General features: G+C 41.1%; 1 long non-coding RNA gene across 1 annotated transcript in view; it reads right to left on the reverse strand.

Annotated features, from left to right (window-relative positions):
- Positions 1-2,753, reverse strand: part of LOC140712068 (uncharacterized) — a 41,502-nt gene extending 38,749 nt beyond the window's left edge. The window contains exon 1 of the long non-coding RNA XR_012093529.1: positions 2,486-2,753. This is a non-coding gene — a long non-coding RNA (uncharacterized lncRNA). The remainder of the gene's footprint in view (positions 1-2,485) is intronic.
- Between the last annotated feature and the right edge of the window lie 19,327 nt (positions 2,754-22,080).

Consider the following 22,080-nt stretch of genomic DNA (forward strand, 5'->3'; position numbering starts at 1 on the left):
TTCATCATCACTTGCCATCAGAGAAATGCAAATCAAAGCCACAATGAGATACCATCTCACACCAGTTACAATGGCAATCATTAAAAAATCAGGAAGCAATAGGTGCTGGAGAGGATGTGGAGAAACAGGAACACTTTTACACTGTTGGTGGGACTGTAAACTAGTTCAACCTTTGTGGAACACAGTGTGGCAATTCCTTAAGGATCTAGAACTAGAAACACCATTTGACCCAGCCATCCCACTACTGGGAATATACCTAAAGGATTATAGGTCATGCTGCTATAAAGACACATGCACACATATGTTTATTGTGGCACTATTCACAACAGCAAAGACTTGGAATCAACCCAAATGTCCATCAGTGACAGACTGGATTAAGAAAATGTGGCACATATGCACCATGGAATACTATGCAGCCATAAAAAAGGATGAGTTTGTGTTCTTTGTAGGGACATGGATGCAGCTGGAAACCATCATTCTCAGCAAACTATCACAAGAACGGAAAACCAAATACCACATGTTCTCACTCATAGGTGAGAACTGAACAATGAGATCACTTGAACACAGGAAGGGGATCATCAGACACTGGGTCCTATTGTGGGGTGGGGGAAGGGATAGCATTAGGAGATATACCTAATGTAAATGATGAGTTAATGGGTGCAGCACACCAACATGGCACATGTATACATATGTAACAAACCTGCACATTGTGCACACGTACCCTAGAACTTAAAGTATAATAAAAATAAAAAGAAACATTTTATTAGTATTTGGTTTGAATCCATGATAGTTAGTATTTATGAGAAAGTAATAAAACTATATTCATTTAAAAATTAAAAAAAAAGAATTCACTGTGAAGTGCCTGGCATATATGAACAGTAGCTCAGTCATTCAACAAATGTTTATTGAGCACCTACCATGTGTCAGATGCTTTAACAGTGGGGACGCAGTGGTAAACAAATGATACCTGCCCTCTTGGATCTCACAATTGCTCAATAAATAGTTGCCATTCCAATAGGTATATGAAAAGGTACTCAACATAACTAATCATCAGGGAAATACAATCCAAACTACAATGAGATATCATCTCACAGCTGTTAGGATATCTATTTTATATATATATATAAAGAACAAAAACAAAGATAAGTGTTGGCTAGGCTGTTGAGAAACTGAAATCCTGACACACTGCTGGTAGGAATGTAAGATGGTGCAACTGCTATAGAAAACAGTATGGAGGTTCATGAAAAAAATTAAAAATAGAAATACTGTATGATCTAACCATCCCATGTGGGGGATTTATCCAAAAGATTTGAAATCAGGACTTCGAAGAGATATTTGCACTACCATGTTAATTGTAGCATTATTCACAGTAGCCAAGAGGTGGAAATCACCTAAATGTTCATTGCTGGATGAAAGGATAAAGAAAATGTGGCATACTGTACATGCAGTAGAATATTATTCAGCTTTAAAAATATTCTACCATATGCTACAACTTGAAAGAGCCTGGAAGACATTATGCGAAGTGAAATAAGCCAGTCACAAAAGGACAAACACTGCATAATTTCACTTACATAAGGATCTAAATGTATCTAAAGTCAAACACATAGAAACAGAGTAGAATGGTGGTTGCTAGCATATGGGGCAGGTTAAATGGAAAGTTATTATTCAAGGCGTATGAAGTTTTAGTTATGCAAGATGATTAAGTTCTGGAGATCTGCTATACAAAATTGTGCCTCTGGTTAACAACACTGTACTGTACGCTTAAAAATTTTTAAGAGGTAGATCTCATGTTACTTGTTCTTTAAAAAAAAAGAAAGAAATATTATAAATCTAGATCATGGTAATCTAGATCATGTTTGCATAACTCTGTAACCTTACTAAAATGTATTGGATTATACACTTAAAAGGATGAGTTTTATTATATATAAATTACACATCTCAATAAAGCAGTTTTGCAAAAATAGTTGCCATTAATTTAACAGCCCCATTTCTTTCAAGCCTTCGTTCCATATCACCACTCCCCTCCCTGCTTCACTTTTTTTCATAGCCACCTTTTAATATACTATAGTTTATTTATCATATGTAATCAATTCTAAGTTTCACATTTTAACATACATAAAATCAAGATGCATTCTATAATGGCAACAATTTATTAACAGCATTCTTTCTTTCTTTAGTGGCACATAGACTAACAGTGCATCTTGTATCACTGCCATCTTACAGACAACAAACTGTGCTGTTGTGTTATAGTTTCTTGCCTTTTTTCCCCTCTAGAATGTTTGCTTCACACTGGTAGGGATCTTTATTTCATTCACTGCTGTATTCCAAATGTCTAGAATAGTGCCTAGAATGTCATAGGTTATTGACAAACATCTGTTGAATGAATAAATGAGTGAATGAATGGGTGTCATGCCTAGCATCAAGAAACTGATACTAAAACAAAGGATCTGAAATTAAAAGATGAGTTAATAATAGAGCAACCTACTTTCATCATTTCCTCTTCTGTTCTATCTGCAGGACACTGGGGAAATAGCCTGGTTTTGAAGAATGTCGGCAGGGAGCCGCCAGGGATCATCCTTCCAGGTAAAAAGAGAGCTCCAGAGACCTTCAGGAAGCTGGAAAGAAGCCTCCAATGGTGAACTCAGTTCCAGAAGCTTCTGTCCATGCCATCTCACCCTTGAAGTGCTAATTCACCACTTTCACTAGAGATGCTGAAGGTAGCCCTGTCTTGCCTGGAAAGTGACTGGAGTGGTCCCACCAGCAGCCAATCTCTTTTAAACACTCCCTAATTGTCCAGGAATCAATGCCCTGCCCCCAAAAGCAGGCTGAATCAGTTCCTTTTGTCCTGTGAGTGGTGAATGACCTGCTCTCCTGATCTGCCTGGAGGTCCCTGAGGTTAGGTTTTGGGTGCAAGCGGTTCCCTTGAGAGTCCGGAGAGGCTGTGCAGGCATTCATTATCCATGGCCCCAGGCAGAACCCACACCAGGCCAAGGTGTGTGTGGATGGGAATGTGTAAATTCCTTGTTAGACAAGTCCTGTGCTCTGTTTCACATTAGCTAATGTCCACCAACCCAGTCACCAACCGTTTATGGTTTTCCTGTAGTTTCAAAGAACAAATCTTATTATTGTCCTCTGGAAGGGATTGAAGAGTCAAAGAGCCAGGAAAACCCATTTGAGGGACAAGTAAATCCTCCCATAGAAGCAATATCCCTTCCTTGAGCAGCTTTGAGTTGTTGGACTTTGTTCTTCACATTTTTGTTTCTCTTTCCATCATTTCTCATTAGGCACAGTGCCTAGGGTTCATGGTACTCTTCGGGACCCACAAAAATGTGTGAGTTTATTTTAAAATCAAGAAGGAAAAAAACAAACTTTTGGGGTTAAAAAAAATTCCATTATTGCTCACATCTAAAATAATGAAATTTTCAAGGTCTAGGAAAATTTAGACTTTGTCTAAAACAAAAATTAAATACAATGTTGAATAATTTAAAGTTGTATCAAAAATCATGTAAAAATCGATATTGCATTATGGAGGAAAGGGCCTGTAAAACTCATCTTGCAGCCTTGAGATTACCAGATGAGAAAAGTGATCTTGTCAGACTGAGAAACCTGGTGGACCCACGACATTCAGATCCCTGGCAAACAGCTGAGAGAATTGTTAGGGGAAAAGACAATCGTTAAGGGAAAATGCTGGGACTAACATTTCTTGAGTGTCACTCTACGGTAGGCTTGGTGCAAAGCATTTTCGGGATATTATCTCACCGAAGCCCTACAGCAACTCTGAGAAATCATATAATCATTGAGCTTTACAGAGAGTTTAAAGAACTGCTACCTGACCACACCCCATCTCTCTGTACATTTCTCTTTCTTAAAAATAAATAAGTAAATAAATTCACATGCTAATAAATCCTTCTCAAATTACCTTATCCAAATGTTGATTTTGATTTTTTTTAATGAAGATTTTTAGTCTTTAATTTTTTAATTTTTTTGAGATGGAGTCTTGCTTTGTCTCCCAGGCTGGAGTGCAGTGGTGCGATCTCAGCTCACTGCAGCCCCACCTCTTGGGTTCAAGCGATTCTCCTGCCTCAGCCTCCCAAGTAGCTGAGACTACAGGCGTGCACCACCATGCCCGGCTAGATTTTCTGTATTTTTAGTAGAGATGGGGTTTCGTCATGTTAGCTAGGCTGGTCTCGAACTCCTGGTCTCAAGTGATCTGCCCACCTCAGCCTCCCAAAGTGCTGGGATTACAGGTATTTTTTATCTTTAAATTAGAACCGGAAAGACAGACATTGACTATCAAAGACGTGATTTGGGTTTCAGACAGGTTTGGACTGCATTCTAGGATGCACCTGGGGTCTTGAGGCACTCAGTTACCTAAGGCAGCCCGCCTTGGAGAATGGGTGGTTTTTACTTATTTTTTGAAACACATTTCCTATGTCCAAAGGTAATTTAAAGAAAAACAATTTCACAATCAAGTTTTGGTTGTGTTGGCCCTCATGCAAACACCCACGCTGTCCTCAGAATGTGGCCTAAGGGCCATTTAATTAGAAAGCACAGAAGATGAAGCTTACCCACTGGAAACAAAATGTTGCAAAATCTCTCCTGCAATAGTTTGAATATGGTTCATTTGTCCCTACCAAAGCTCATGTTAAGATTTTATCGCCACCATGGCAACATCGGGGGTTGGGGGCTAGTGGAAGGTATTTGGGTCATGGGGGTGGATCCCTTATGAATGGCTTGGTGCTGTTCTCATGTTAGTGAGTGAGTTCTCACTCTCTCAAGACTGGATTAGTTCTCCCAGAAATAGATTAGTTCCTCAAGAGTGTGTTGTTACAAAGCCAGGACATCCCTCAGGTTTCCCCCTCTTCCACCTGTCTGCTTCTCCTTACTGTTGTTCGCCAGGCTGTAATGCAGCATGAAATACCTTGCGGGAAGCCAGCACCATGCGCTAGCACTTCTCAGCCTGCAGAACCAAGAGCCAGGTAAACTTCTTTTCTTTATAAATTACTCAGTCTCAGACATTCTTTTATAGCAACACAAAACAGACTAAGACATGGCCCTAGAAAAACAAACAGTGCTGACTTCAGAAACTGTAGCTTCTTGCTGAGACAACTTGCCTTATTTGTTTATTCAGTGCTTTTGAGCACCTATTGTGTTGTGTGTGGGGCACTGTGCTGGAGGCTGGAGGTTAAAACATAAATGGGATCTAGTCCCAGATCTCAAGTCACTCGAGTCTAATAACGACAACCATCCTGGCCCGAGCCACTATAGCACCTTGCCTGGACTGTGGCAGGAGCCTCCTCGCTGGTCCCCCTACATTTACCCTTCTCTTCAGGACACAGAATGCTGTTTAAACATGCGTGAGCCCACACCCCTTTCTGCTCAGTATCCTCCAACATGCCCCACCTCACTCATGCCACAACCTCAAGGCTTCCATTGCTACTCTCTGACCCCATCTTATGCTTCTCTTTCCCTTGCTTGCTCTGCTCCAAGCACAGTGGCCTTTGTGCTTTTTCTAAATCAGGCCAAGCCCACTCCCACATCAATGGTTCTTTATTTACTATATTTTTGGCCGGGAATACTCATCCCCAGATGCTCCTTACCTGCTCAGGATTTAACTCAAATGTCATTGCAGTGAAGACTTCCCCAATGCCCTAGTCAGTATGACAGCTTCCACCCATGTGGGAGCCTCCATGTGCTCCGTCTCTGAATTATTTTGTTTCATTGCACTCAGCATCATCTAACCATGGTGTATTTTACTTATTTTTCACTGACTCCCCTTTGCTTCTTTTTTTTTTTTTTTTTTTTTACATAGAGTCTCGCTTTGTTGCCCAGGCTGGAGTACAGTGGTGCAATCTCTGCTCACTGCAACCTCCACCTCCCAGGTTCAAGTGATTCTCTGCCTCAGTCTCCCAAGTAGCTGGGATTACAAGTGCATGCCACCATGCCCAGCTAATTTTTTTGTATTTTTCGTAGAGACAGAATTTCCCCATGTTGGCCAGGCTGGTCTCAAACTCCTGAGCTCAGGTGATGTGCCCGCCTCGGCTGCCCAAAGTGCTAGGACTACAAGCATGAGCCACCGTGCCAGACCACCCCTTTGCTTCTTGAAAGCAAATGTTTTACTTGTTTTGTGTCCAACGGTATCCCTAGTGCCTAGGATAGTGCCTAGCATATAGTAGTTGCTCAATAAGAATGTACTTATTTTTTGAATAAATAAACAAGTGACTGAATAAGACATTCAGGTAAAACAACAACCATAAAAATATTAACCAGGTATGGTTTTTTGAGAACGCAGAGGGTGAATCCTCTTTGCTTTCAGAAATTGGGAAGAGGTGATTTTGTGCTTAATCTTAAAGAATAAGTAGTACTCGGCCAGGCTTTAAAAAGAGAGAAAAGCACTCAAGTAGAGGGAACAGTGTAAGCAAATGAATGTTTTCATTTGGGAACGTCAAGTGGCCTGGGTTCAATGGATACAAATTGTCTGGGTACACAGGACATATGTGGAAGAAAGAGTGGCATGAAACCAGGTTGGAAATACAGACAGACGCCAGATGACATCATAATATGGAGTTTTGGCTCTCTTCTTCAGGTGATGGAGAGCTACTGAAGCCTCTTAAGCAGAAGAGAGATCCAATTAGACTTATGTTTTAGGACCTCTCTGGAGGTGGTATAGAGAAAAAAATTGTGAAAGGTGGGAATTGGAGGAAAAGAGTGGATGGATTTAAGAGATATTGGGAGAGTAGGCCAAAGGACTTGCTGACCCATGGTTGTGGAAGAAGAAAATGTCTTGAGCAGAAAAAAACTAGAATGACTCCCTGTGTTTCTTCTCGGGTAATTAAGGTAAACATATAAATTCACCCAAGAAATGTGTATTGAGAACCTATTATGTAGTAGATACTAATCTAGGCACTGGGAATACAGCTTTGAACAAAATTTTAAAAGCCCTAATTTTAGCACCTTACATTCCACTGGAGGACTGTCAGTAAATATATGAAGAGATAATGTAATTTCAGCCTGCGAGAAGCTTTCTGAAGAAGAGTAAAGCATGATATAAGGATGGGGCACAATGTTTATTTTATGCAGGAGTCAGACTTTTCTGAGGAGGTGATGTTAGAGCAGAGACTAAGGGAGAAAGCTATGAGAAGTCCTGGGGAGAAGATATCCAGGCAAAGGGGATAGTGAGCATATAGATCCTCTACTAAAACAAGACATTCTTGTTCAACAAACAACGAAAAGGAAAAAAGCAGGCAGGGGCTGGATTCTTATAGCCTTGACCACCGTAATAGTAAGTATGAATTTTATTTATTATTTATTTATTTATTTATTTATTGAGATGGAGTTTGACTCTGTTGCCCAGGCTGGAGTGCAGTGGTACTATCTCGGTTTACTGCAACCTCCGCCTCCCAGGTTCAAGCAATTCTCCTGCCTCAGCTTCCCAAGTACCTGGGATTACAGGTGCCCATCACCACGCCCAGCTAATTTTTGCATTTTTAGTAGAGATGGGATTTTACCATGTTGGCCAGGCTGGTCTCTAACTCCCGACCTCAAGTGATTTGCCTGCCTTGGCCTCCCGAAGTGTTGGGATTACAGGTGTGAGCCATTACACCCAGCCATGAGTGTGGATTTTAATCTAAGTGTGATGGGAAGCCATTGGATGGGTTTAAGCAGGAGAAAGACATAATTTGACTTATGTTTTTGTTGTCATTTTAAATCACTGTGGTTCTGGGGAACAGAACAAATTTGAGAGACAGGAAAAAAAAAGATGGTGGCTGAGACTTGGGTTGTCACAGTGAAAGCTGAGAAGGGGGTTGTCTTTTCATCTTTTTAAGGATAGAAAAATTAGGACTTGCTGATGGATTGGATGTGGGGAAAAACAGGAATCGAGAATTACTCTTGGGTTCTTCACCTGAGATCAGGTGGGTGTTGGTTCCCTTTACCGAGCTTGAGAAGTGTTTAGGAGGAATAGGATTTAAGAAGGTGGAGGAGGAAATCAAAGGTTTTATTTTGGACATATTGCATGTGGAAAGTCTTCTGAACACCTAAGAGGAGAGGTGGCTAGATACCCAAGTCTGAAGTTCATGGGTAAGGTTTGGGTTGAAATATAAATTTGAACACACTTGACATCACAAGCATGGATAAGATTACCCAGGGAGCTGTATATGGATAGGAAAGTGAACGTAGACCTGGATGGATCCTTGGCCACTCAAGATACAGTAGTTGAATGGAGGAGGAGGAGCAGCCAGTGAAAGAGACTGAGAAGGAGCTGCTGGTGGGAGAAATTAAAGAGCGTGGTGTCTCAAATGCCAAGAAATTGTTTCAAGTAGGAAGAAGTGATCTTATGTGCAAAATGCTGCTGAGAGATCCAGTAAAATGTGGCCAGAAAATTGACCACTGGACATGGTAAAATGGAGATCACTGGCAACCTTGACAATGGTCATGTTGGCAAAGTGGTAATGACAAAAAGAAGAAAGAATGGGAGGTAGGCAAATGAAGATAAGGACTACAGATGACTTTCAAAAATCTTGGCATTGGAACTGTACAGAGAATGCATATGAGACCTGGGGCGGCTAGGGGGAGTCAAAAGGATTTTACTTCATTTTTTTTGGAGCATGTTTATGTGCAGATGGAAAATATTCAGTGGAAAGGGGGAAATTAATGATGCAGGACAAAGAGGAATGAATTGTAGGCATCAAAGCTTTGAGTGGGCAGAAGAGACAGTGCACAAATAGAGAGAGGTTAGTCTTAGGAATAGGTACGACCTCACTCACTGGAAGAGGAGGAAAAGGAGAACATAGGGACTCAAGTGCTTGAAGTGTGGTGGATTTTGTCCTACCAAGAGAAGTTCTTTCCAGTTGTCCTTATTTTCTCAGCAAAATATTCAGCTGATAGTAAGGAAGTGGAAGGGCGCTGAAGTTTTGAGAAGTGGGGAGGAGATATGGAGAAGTAGCCACGAGATCAGGAGAGGAAGTGGGATAGAAGATGTGTTTGAATTGAGGAGCAATGGTGGCTGTCCACCTGAGATGTATGGTCTTTAATTTAAAGTGAGATCAGTCAGTCGTGTGTCTAATGTCAACCAGTTTAGTGACATGGGAGGCAGGTGTGAAGTAGGCAGTGAGAATCAAATGAAGACACTTTGGTGGAGGAAGATACTAGAGATGAAGCGTTCAGCTGGATGTGTGTTGGGTTTGAACTACCTAAGGAGATCCAGGTGAAGCTGTCTTGTAGACAGTTGGACATGAGGAATTTATGCTATAAATAAAGGTCTGGGAATCACTTTTAAAATCAAATTTTTAAAAATTTACAGAATGTTTCCTGTGCACCAGACACTGTTCTAAGTCAAACATTGTTCTGAGCACTGGGCACAACAGAGAATGTGAGACAGAATCTCTGTCCTCATATAAGGCTTGTGTGCTGGTGAGGAGGGGCATCATGAAGAGTTCAGTCATTTCCAAAGAGAGAGATCTGCAGCCCAGAGGATGTGCAAGATGATCCCTTGAAATGCGAGGAGGAACTATTTGAACTCACACTTACATTTTTCTTATCATCTTTAATATCTATTTTTATATGTGTCTCATTCATTTTCTAAAATGCTAACACAGTAATACATATATTATTATATAAATAAATATGGGTATGTTCAGAGACACATGCTCAAAAAGTATTTACTGATAGAGATGCTTGATTAGAAACATTTGAAAACCACTAACCATGTGTGAGATAGTAGAAGATGAAGAAGATGATGAAGATAAGTCTCCCAAAATTGACATCAATAAAGATGTATATAAGAAATTAGATTAGCTCTCTGTAGAGCACAGTCTGTGAATTATTCCATCCTGGGTTAACGTTTTTAAGTGTTGAACCTTCTAGAAATGAGACCAAGTAAAAATTCAGGAAGAACCTTATAATGATTGTGCTGTCAAAAAATAGAACAGGCTGCCATGTGACAAAGTAGACACATTCAGCAGAGGCGAGATGCCTGCTGGTGAGACAGGCTGTGGAGGAAGTCCTCACCAGGGCCCCACTAATTTCAGAGGGAAGACTGGACCACAAGACCCTCAAGTGCCTTGTAACTCTAAGCATCTATGAGTGTATGAAGAATAAGCTGGGAATTTGGAATTATAATAATCTCTTTATGTAAGGAGTTGGATTGAGGAAGGGTGAATCATAGCCTTGCATCTACAAACAGAGGGGTGATGGTTGGCCCAGATTATAGCCAAGGGAGAGCTGGAGAATGTGTCAGCATTTCCAGCTTGCTTCGTGGGAGAGGGTGCCTGAGTAGCAGATGTGAACATTTTGGTTTCTGTGGTTGGTATTTTCCTATAGTGGAGAAGAGTGACTCATGAGGTCCACACAGCCAGATGAAAATCGCCCTGGAGAGGCAGCTCAGAATAGTGGAAAGTTACTCCATGGACTGTTGTCTTCAGTGCTTGCAGGTAAAGAAACTGAAGCTCAGAGAGACTAAGCAAGTAGGCTGGAGCCACCCAGCTGAGAAGTGGTGGAGATGGGATTCAAAGCCAGGGTTATCTAGCTTCAAACTCCGTGTTTACTCTGCTACATGGTAAATTTAAGAAATGCTTTAGGAAAAACTCAAAGGGGTGTAGATGATCAAAGAAGTAAGAATATATTTCTTTTCTTTTCTTTCTTTTTTTTTACTTTAAGTTCTGGGATTACATGTGCAGAATGTGCATTTTTGCTACATAGGTATACATGTGCCATGGTGGTTTGCTGCACCTGTCAACCCATCATCTAGGTTTTAAGCCCCGCATGCATCAAGTGCTTGTCCTAATGCTCTCCCTCCCTTTGTCCCCCAACCTCTGACAGGCCCTGGTGTGTGATGTTCCCCTCCCTGTGTCCATGTGTTCTCACTGTTCAACTCCCACTTATGAGTGAGGATATGCAGTGTTTGGTTTTCTTTTCCTGTGTTAGTTTGCTGAGAATGATGGCTTCTAGCTTCATCCATGTTCCTGCAAAGGACGTGAACTCATTGTAAGAAAGTATTTCTAAGGATACAGATCGGCTACTGTAACGAAGACAGCCAAGAATTACCAAAACCAAACAGAGGTTTAAACAAGATAGAAATATTTTTTCCTCATACATAATGGTCTGAGGACAGGGAGTCCAGGGCTGATATGACAGGTCCATTTTGTTGGGGCCCAGGTTCCATCTAACTCTTGGCTCTGCCATCTCTTAGGTTGTTGCCTTTATCTGCATGACTAAAGACAGTACAGCTCCACAACACACCACCTTGGTCTGTATTTCATCTAGCGGAAAGAGGGAGAAAGAGAGGGAAGATGTACTTCCTTCTCTTAGATGTGACGCAGTTGTTGTACACCTTGCTTCTGGTCACAGCTCCTTGGACACTGAGTTATGATAGAAGCTGGGAAACGCCTTCATTCCAGGGAGTTATATGCCTTGCAAAACTCAGAGATTCTCTTTCTAAAAGGTGAAAGGGAAAGTAGATGTTGACAGGCAATCAGCAGCCTCTGGCACATTAAATTATATCTATTAGAAGAACAAGGAAAAAAAAGGTATTTTAGACTATTCTAAAGGAAAGGGAAGGAGGGCTCTCCAGGTCTGGGAAACAGCCTGGGAAAAGGCAGAAGAAACAGGCTCTTTTTAGGGAAGTCTTTGCAGCCAAGTTTGGCTGAAGAGTTTAGGAGTGCAAGGAAACTCTAAGAAACAAGACTAGAAATTTTTGTCATGGACATTCAATACCAAGTGAGGAATTTGTACTAACCTCAGTCAGCAAGAGAAAGTGACTGCAGGTTTGTAAGCAGAAAATATTATGATGAGGGTGGTACTTTACAGAGATTGTCCTAGTAGTTGTATGCATAGTGGGCTGGAGTAAGGCAAGATAGAAAGCTGGGTGGGATTGTGGAAAAACATTGGACTGGGGTCAGGAGGTCTGGCTGCAAAACCCAGTGCTTCACTAATGACTACTGCACAGTGGTTAAGAGTCATGCTCCATAGCTACAGTCCCTGCATTCATGTCTCATCTCACTACTTAGTAACCATGCCTGAAAACTGGAAGATCTTCAGAGAGTGCTTAGCATCCTGGGCACATAGCAATTTCTACCTTGACTGTTACCTTGAATAAGCCTTCTCTCCAGGCTAACTGCTTCCTGAGTTCAGTGTAAAAACTCCATGAGTATGATACAAATGTTTAACACTGGCTAAAGAAACCTGAAAATCACACTTTAGAATATTTTTCTTTCCGGTAGACAACATATTAATTTTGTTAAACTCACCTTGGCTCCCCCAGAGCAAATTATAATGATTTGTTGGTTAGAGAAAAGAATTATATGCAAATCATATTTTACTTAATGCCAAAAAAAAAAAAAAAAAAATGCTAGTAACCCAGTGCATTTGAAGCCACACTGCTACTTAGCTACCTTCTTCTCTCTCCTGTCTTAGAAGAGGAATGGGGACTCCTGGCAACTTGCTAATCCTCTTAATCAAATTGGGAGTAGGTTTTTTACCATGGCCTTTTGGGGAAGCCACTAAAGAGATCCCTAGGTCCAATTATGCCTCCTAGAGATAATTTCTACTTCTTGGGGGCATTTCTGGGACTCCTGGCTCCCAAGTTCCAGAGAAGATGGTTGTGCAGAGAGGCTATTCTCCTATAACTCAAAGGGATGGATACACAGGACATGATCAGCCTGTCTGCTATTGCTTAGTCCATATCATGGATTATATGCCTCCCAAATTCATATGTTGAAATCCTACCCCCAATACCCTAGAATGTGACCTCAATTAGAGACAGAATCTTTATAGAGGTAATCGGGTTACAATGAAACCGTTAGGGTAGACCTTAATTACAATGTGACTGATGTCCTTATAAAAAAAAGAAAATTTGGAAACAGACACACACACAGGAAGAACATCATGTGAAGATGAAGCCAGAGATCAAAGTAATGTTTCTATAAGCCAATGAATGCCAAAGATTGCCAGCAAAGCACCAGAGGCTAGAGGAGAGTCAGAGAACAGATTCTCTCTGACATCCCTCAGAAGGAAGCAACCCTGCCGACACCTTGATCTTGGGCTTGCAGCCTCAAGAACTGTGAGACAATACACTTCTGTTATGTGAGCCACCAGCTTGTTACAGTAGTCCTAGCAATCGAATGCAGCCCCGCTCAACAGAAGACGAAATGACCAGCACCTGAAGTGCCTGGCACATGTTAAGTGTTTGAGAAATATTTGTTGGATGAAGGAATGAATGCATGAATGTATGGTTTTGCATGAATGAATGGCTTCTCCCCTCACCTCCTCTCTTGAGGCATGCTCCCTCTGTGGTAAGCTGTGCTGATGGCACCCTTGCTGGAGAAGAGGGAGGGAAGAAAGGTCATGAGAGCAGAAAGAAGCAGCTGCCAGCAATAACCCACAGTTCCTAGAAACTCTCCCCAGACCACGGGTGCCTGGGTCCTTGGCCCGGCTTGTTACAATGAGGGAAATTCACCTAAAAGGGTTGAAAACCTACCAGTTACTGTTATTTATTCTTTGTGCTAAGAACATATTCAAGTCCATAAATTTATTTAGTTTTTAAAAATCAGCAACATAGCTTAAAATCTGTTTGGATGAATTGGGGCTCAAAGGTAACCTCTGGTGTGTATTTTCAGAGCAGTTTTCCACTTCATCGTGAAAGACATTTGAGTTTCTGGGAAAATGTAATCCATATGTTTCTGGGTCATTTATCCTGGAAACCTTGGGAAGACTTGCTTTGTCAGCACCAAGGGAGGGAGAAGAAATGCAGGGGACTTGCAACCCGTTCTTTCTGAGTGAGTACGTTTCCTTTTGCTAGCTTCACCCTCAAAATCCTTCCATTCAATCCTAACCTCAGTTTACCCATCTGCTGGAAGAACTCATCGCGGATCTTTGTGATCATTTCTGTTTAAGGGCACAGCTCCATCTCTTAACTACCAGACATGCTTTGAATGAGTTCACACCGAGGCTGGAGGGACCCAGTCCCCGGCCGGGCTCTCATTTCCTAAACAGCAGAGCTTTGCCTTGCTTCCCTTCTCACACCCAGCTTCCCTGATGTATCTCTTTATGAAAGGCAGTAAAATAATTTCTTTTAGTGTTTGGGGTACAAATAAAATAAAGTAAAACACAAGCATGTAACGAATTGGCTGAGATAAGGACCAGCTTCATGTTATTAGGAACAAAATGTCCCGTGCAGATCAGAGTAAGAGAGTTTCACAATAAATACTTGCATGTCTCCTGTTCAGAGAAATGTGAAGCTCTATTCCAGGAAAGCTTCAGAATATATGAACCACATGGGACTGAGCCCCTTCCATTCAGTGCCTCTTAATGACCAGCCTCTTTACTTGGGATTTGTTTGATTCAGTTTGTTTATTGCATTATGTATGTAGGTAACTTCATAAACTCCCAAAAAGCCCATAATTGATTTTAAACAGCAAAAGAAGTTACATGATAATTTTGTCCTTGGTTTAAAAATATTTTATTGGTAAAAGAGAGGGAAAGAAACAGCTTAGGTTAGAGACCAAAAACCTATCAATCTTGGGACAAATTAAAGAGCTTGAAGAAATAAATTGCAGAGCTGGCTGACTTAGCTGTCACAGCAATGCTATAAATCACTTGCGGACAAGGGGCATCACAGTGGCCCTTCATGAGGTGCAGTCTTGGGTCTTCTGAGTCTTAGCTCCTACATCAATTACTCAACCTGAACCACAAATTCCCCACCTGAGAAGTTAAATCATAGTAAACTTCTGTTCTGATCCACAGAGGGGAAGAGTAATTTGAGTTAGTGAAAGTTCTGAAATGCATTTTTTAACCTCACATGGCTTGTATTGAATTAATTCCTATTCCTCATTTCATGATGCATTATTTTAATTTGTCTTTGGGAAGTCTGTTCCATGCTTTCCCTTCCTTCCACTTTTCTTTCTTCCTTATGTGTTTCCTCCTCTCTCCCTTCCACACTCACATTGTCCTTCCCTACTACCATCTATCCTAATGTTTAATATATATTTTTGCATGTATGTGTGCTTGCAAAATGAAATTTTTTTGTGCATATGCATTTTAACTTTTACAAATTGTATTATGTTATATATCTCATGATATACAACCTCAACACTTACCCACCACTGTCCCAATTATGGAGACAGATTGCCTTCAGCAACCCAATCCACAAATAATACTACCATGAACATTTATTCATTGATTCTACAAATATTTAGGAGAGTACCTGCTGTGTTCCAGGTGTGGTTCGAGGTACTTAAAATGCATCGTAAAACAAAACATAATAATTCCTCTACTTTTGGAGCTGACAGTTTAGCAGAGGGAGATAGAAAATCAGCAAAAATGACTTAAAAATAAGTAAATTACATAATATGTTAGAAGATGATAAATGTGATGCAGAAAAATAACAAGTAGATCAGAATAAGCAAGATTGGAGGTGTGGGGAGTGGGTGGGCAGCAATTTAAATAGCATTACCAGGGGAGTCTTTTGAGCATAGATGTGAAGGAGGTGAGAGCAAAGCAACGGTGCCGGTACCTGGGGAGAGGGAGTTCCAGGCAGGGGGAACTGCCATTGCAAACGCTTAAGGCTAGAACAGGCCTGACGTGTGCAAGGCACAGCAAGCAGCCATGTGATTGGGGCACAGGGAGTGAGGGAGAGAGCCGTGCCTTACACCCTGTATCCTCCTTAAAGGACTTTGGTTTTTATTTTAGGTGGGGTATCCTTGGAAGGTTTTGGGGAAAAAAAATAAAAAGCAAAAAACATGTCATGATCTGATTTATGTTTTAAAAGGATCACTCTGGCCACCATGTTGAGAAAAGACTGCATTCAAAGCATGAAGAAAAGCAGGGACTCTAGTTGGAAGGATTTTGTAATAAAGCAAGTAAGAGATGATGCTGGATGAGATCAGGATGCGGGTGGTAAAAATGGTGAGAAGTGGGCAGATTTTGGACAAATTTTATATTTAAAACAGCTAAGGTTTCTCAAAGTTCTGACTCTACTTAGAATATAGAAAACCGCAGGAGTACATTGCTCTCCTACTAACAGTGAGAAAAATCTGGATAATCTACAAAATCATAACTTTTCTTAAGCCCATCAGAGAGCTGAGGTCTCAAGACAACCAAAGAAATTGAATTCCAAAAATTGACAGGAATTTCCTAGGAGAAATGAGATACACAGACTGTTTCATTTTTTTGGCAATGCATAGGGAGAAAAGGTGACTGCCAGAGAAGTGAGTAAGAAGAAAGCCAAAATGTTAACAAATTCCTAAAGACTTAGTTTGGGCTCATGTATCAGGAGCTGTAGACACAAGGGAAGCTCTCTCTCTCAAGGTTTTCATGGGCCTCTAACAGGGGCTCATGGAGACTGAAGGCAGGGTAGGAGACCAGAGACAGTACCTCTCAGCTGTGCAAGTTTGTAGGAAGGGATCAAGTGCCATTGGAGAAGAGGTAACAAGCACTACATACTTCCCCTAAGCGTTCTGTCATACAAAGCTAAAGTCTTATGCCACTGGGGAATATGCAGCAAAACCTTCTCCGAAGAGCTCCTGGGGAGGGTTAAAAGGAAAACCCATCTGCCTCTGGGTGAGACTATATAAAAACTTCCTTCCTGGCCCCAGCAACCAGGCAAAGATCTACTGCTTCTAGGGGAAGAATAGAAACAAAAACAATCTGCCCCTAGAGAAGGAGCAAGGAAATCTCTTGGCGCCAGGATCTTGTACCAAAACAAGGCAGAGTTCTGCTGCTTCTGGGGAGGGTACAGGAAAAATCTCTCCTACCTAAGGGTACACACCAATAGGAGACAGAGTTTTGGACCATGGGTAGTAAAGGGAGAGGAAGAAGCCAAGGTGCACAGTTTCTACCTAAGACTGAGACTGGGCTAGAAAACTTGAGAATGTCCCATCCCCATCCAATCAAGAACCTAGCACCAAGTGAAAAGCACAGTAGTCTACTGCAAGAAGAGGACCAAGAACAGGGAAAGCAAATCCCTCCATGGAACCACCATGCAAGGACAGTTGAAATCTGAGAGTGAAGCAAAAGCAGAAAAATGTTCTCTAGTATCCAAGGCCTCCCACTGAGCAAGAGCTAAAGACAGCATCCCACCAGAGGAATCCAAAGTCTGTGGTACACTACAAGTAACGATAGCAGTAACAAAACCCAAACCTATCTCAACTCAACCACACTAACAACTTGACAGAAAAAGAGGCATGGCCATTTCTGGGCATGAATACCATTCACTTCAGCCCCTACTGTTCTTCAAACAAATGCTTGGCATTCAGTAGAAATTATGAGACATAAACAAGAAAGGGGGGAAAAAGGTCCAACGTTAAGAGATAAAGCAATCAACAGAGACAGTTTAGAGATGCTGGGATTATCATAAAGGGACTTTTTTTTTTTTTTGAGACAGAGTTTCGCTCTTTTTGCCCAGGCTGGAGTGCCATGGCGCGATCTCGGCTCACAGCAACCTCCGCCTCCCGGTTCAAACGATTCTCCTGCCTTAGCCTCCCGAGTAGCTGGGATTACAGGCATGCGCCACCACCCTGGCTAATTTTGTATTTTTAATAGAGACGGGGTTTCTCCATGTTGGTCAGGCTGGTCTTGAACTCCCAACCTCAGGTGATCCACCTACCTCAGCCTCCCAAAGTGCTGGGATTACAGGTGTGAGCCACCATGCCTGGCTATAAAGGGACTTTAAAATAACTAGGATTCATATGTTGAAGGTGCTAATAGAAAAGGTAGACTATGCATGAATAGATGGAAATGGACCATTTCAGTCAAGGGAAATATGATTAGCATTATTCTTTGGATACTTATAGATAATTTCTTGTGGCTGGAGGAGGGGCCTTCATTCTATTAGCACAAACCGCCTCAACTATCAGAGACAAATATCAGGGTTCAGCTAGGAAGGAAGGATGAGGGAATGACTATTAGGTAGGCAATCAGCAGCAGTATTGGGAGGGTACACATAGAGCATGGAAATCATTGCTCTTTACAGGACACTTTTCGAAGACCTAAGGAAAAGTCTTTTCTTATCTTACCTCAACCATCTAGGGATATGTATGGGTCATAGTTAGGGTAACATAAGAAAGGCTGGCCACAAGGACATCAAAACCACATCGCTGATTTCTCTGGACTGAGTCAGATTTCATCACACAATAGATGGACAGAACAGGCTTCTATAGACTCCAGGAAGAAACAGAGGAAGGAGGAAAAATTCAAAATGAAAATGAAATCAAACAGAAACACTGGATGGGAAAGGGATCAGGATAGACAGAGCTGAGAGGAGAAACAAATGGACTGAGAATACAGTAAAGGAGAGGAAAAGAAGAAAAAAGATAGACCGAGCAGAATTAAAACCAACTTCAGTGTCACTGTGAGTTGTATCAATTAGGATAACTACAAATAACAAAATCTGACTATAGGGACTTAAACAATGAGTTGCTAGTTTTATTTATTCCTAATATGAAGTTTGGAACTTGGCAGTTGCTGACACAGGTTCAGAAGTTCAAGGATGTCAAGCTTGACAGTTAGTTCAGACAGCTGCTTACATAGGTTCAACAGCTCAGTGATGTTACGGCTGACATCTTCACCACTGCAAGATGGTCGTAAGAGCTCCAGCCACCACATCTGGGTTTTAGGCAGAAAGAAGACGCAGTAATGCCAGCTATCTCCGTTCCCTTTATCAAGAGAGCAAATGCAGTGTCAGAACCACCTCTCTACAACAGTATCCTTCTACTCACTGGCCAGATGGTGGCACAGTCATCTTTGACACAGTTAGGTCTACCAGCAAACGAGGGTGGGAAAAGCAAGTATGCATCTGGGTCCATTTCTTCTGCAAAATTCAAGTTTTGTTAGTAAGAAATAAGGAAGCATGTGATATTGGATAGACAATAACAACACAGTCTACTCTTGTGTTTTAAGTAAGACAATGTATGCAAAACAGTCTAACATCACATCTGCCACGAGGTGCTCAATCACTGTATGTTTATTTTTTTAAAAAGCTGAAGAAAGAAAACTTTGAGATGGAAGGATAAGAGATAGACTGTATATCAGAGGTCAGATTCCCACACTCCAAGAGTGACAAATTAAAAGTTTAGATTTGATTTTATGAATCCTTAACATACTCAGCAGAGACCTTGCCATCTATTTTAAGAGCAGTATTAACAATTAGAGGGGGTGGCTGTCCATATCTCTCTAACGGGTGGGATGGTTATTATAAACTATGAGAGAAGAAACGGGGCCAGATGCAGAGAAATAGCAAATGTCACAGGAAATAAGCAAATGCAGAGATCTCTGGTTCTGAAGAGGACTTTGGAGAGGTGGAAGACAAATCATGCACAAAGTCTGTAAGTGTGTTGTATATACACACATGTGCACTGTATAAATAGCTCGTGGTCTGCCAGGCCATTCTTCAGAATTGCAATACAGGAGAGGTTTCCATCCACCACATCATAAATTGTCTCAACATATCCCTTCTATCAACTTCAGAAATTATTTCAATAATATTAACTTTGTTGCTTTTATGAAATGTTAAGGATATATTTTACTGTCTGTGTCTGCATAGTCTGAGAACTGACTTAAACCTTTAGTTCCTTATCAAAGACAACCAACTAGTATAATAAATTTAAGCTACTTCAAAAATTCTGTCCATCATCATAAATTCTTTTTTTGATGTTTCTGAAGACAACAGTTGTGAATCATGATTTTCATGTCCCTGCTTAGTTTCTTGAGGCTGTGTGAAACTACAAATTGGAAGCATCACAGACACAATGAATACCTGTCCTTTTCCAGGCAGACAAGCTTAATCTCCAGTACCATCTCCTTTTCTACAAAATGGAAGATGAAGGAGCAGGTAGCTACAAGAAAGCACTAAAACATCACTGTAGGGATACTAGTTTGGATAGCATATATTTAGTGACCATCACTTTATTTCAAATAATTGTTTATGTAATTGATATTCTGTTAGGGATCTTAATTGGGTTGCAAGCCAAAAAGTATGTTTTAAAATGATTTATTTCACTATGGATGAACTATTAACTAACATTACCAGACAGTTAAGTTAAACACCATAGCTAATTATAAACATACAACATAGGAATGTTTCACTTTGAACCAATCCTTCTTTACAAAGGAGGGTTGCTGTGTTAATTTGAATACATGCTTTGAGGCTTTAATAAAGACCCCCAAATAACAGAAGCTTGTGCACTCTCATGTAGAACTTTAGGAAAGTAATCCAAGGTTGGCATGGCAACTTCACAGCCACCATGAACCCGGGCTCCTTCTAATTTTGTTGTCCTGTCATCCTCAATGTGTGACTTCTATCTCATGCATGTATTAGGCTGCCATAACAGAATACCACAGACTTGATTGCTAAAACAACAGAAACTCATTTTCTCACTGTTCTGAAGGCTGGAAGTACAAGACCAAGGTGTCAACAGAGTTGGTTTCTGGTGAGGTCTCTCTTCCTGGCTTGCAAATGGCTACCTTCCCACTGTGTCCTCACATGACCTTTCCTCTGGGTGCCTCTTCTTAAAGGATACTAGTCCTATTGGATTAGAGTCCCACAATTGTAATTTATTTAACCTTAATCATCTCCTTATGGGCCATATCTTCAAATACAGTCACATTGGGACTTACGGCTTCAACATATAAATTTGGCAGGGACACAATTCAGTCGATAAGACAGCCCAAGAGAGCTGCTGTAACTGCCCCCACCATCCACATTCCAGTCAGAAAGCAAGGGAAGGACATAGTTCTTCCCTTTAACATGCCCTTACAATGAGAGAATGTGTGAGAAATTAACACACATCTCTTTCACTCAAATCCCATTGGCCAGATCCTAGTCACATGGCCATCTTTAATTGCAAAGCAGGCTGGGAAGTAGGTTTTGTGGCTGAACTTCCACATCCTGGCTTAAACTTCTATTTCTATCAAAAGGAGAGAAAAGATGTTAGGAGATATATTAGTTCATTTTCATACTGCTACAAAGAAATACCTGAGACTGGCTAATTTACAAAGAAAAGAAGTTTAATTGGCTCATAATTCTGCAGGTTGTGTAGGAATCATGATGCTGGCATCTGCTCAGCTCCTGGGGAGTCCTCAGGAAACTTTCAATCATGGCAGAAAGCGGAGGAGCAAGACATCTTACACAGCTGGAGAAGGAGGAAGAGAGGCAGAGGTGCTATACACTTTTAAACAACCAGATCTTATGAAAATTCAATCACAATAATAGCACCAAAGGGAAAAATTTGCCCATAATCCAATCACTTCCCACCAGGCCCCCACCTCCAACATTGGAGATTACAATTTGACATGAGATTTGGGTGGGGACACAGATCCAAACCACATCAGGAAATAACCAGCAATACCAGTCACAGAAATGTTCTATTTTCTGGTGTAACATGTCAGCAACTCAATTTTGTCCTTTTTCTCCACTGTGCACTTTCTTTTTGTACCCCTTTCTTTCACTGCCAGATTATTGGTTCCACTCAGTGCAACCTGGGAGGAACATGGTGCATTCTTGTAATGGAACAAGACTTGGATAAATTATTATGCCAAAAGGTCCCTCTCCTTCTCCCTTCAGGGATGAGGAGATACGATAGGGTAAAGGGCAATGCCATTAGCCATATAATGGTAATTAGAGAAGGAAGCAGGGTCAAATAAGAGAACTTTTGGTTGGAGACATTAGGACATTGTGTCTGCTGGTGGGAATGATAACCTTTAGTTCTATTTTTAAAAATCTCCAGCAAGAGCAGAACTTTTGTGGGGGAGAGGGTGTTTAGAGGCTGTTGACTTCCTACATTATTTCACTCTGAGCAACAACAGGCTCTTGCCTCTTACTTCACGTCTCTTAAAAGTAGAATATCTCCTTCCCTTAGCATTTTTAATCTGGCTCTTACAAAATTGTGCAATTTCCTGATATTTCTCCTGTGGTAATCTGGCCAATTTCTGCTTTGGGGGACTTTCCCCTGTTGCTTTAAGGTTTCCCAAAAGCTTTATATTAGTCTTGTGCTCTTCCGCTCCTTTATGGGAACATGTTGTTCTGGCACTTGTGGAACAGCTTTTTCAAAGTGCATCTTGTCACCTTGGCCCCATTTCAATCAACAAGCA

The sequence above is a fragment of the Chlorocebus sabaeus genome, chromosome 7 (genome assembly GCF_047675955.1).
Source record: "Chlorocebus sabaeus isolate Y175 chromosome 7, mChlSab1.0.hap1, whole genome shotgun sequence".
In the NCBI taxonomy this organism is placed as follows: domain Eukaryota; kingdom Metazoa; phylum Chordata; class Mammalia; order Primates; family Cercopithecidae; genus Chlorocebus; species Chlorocebus sabaeus.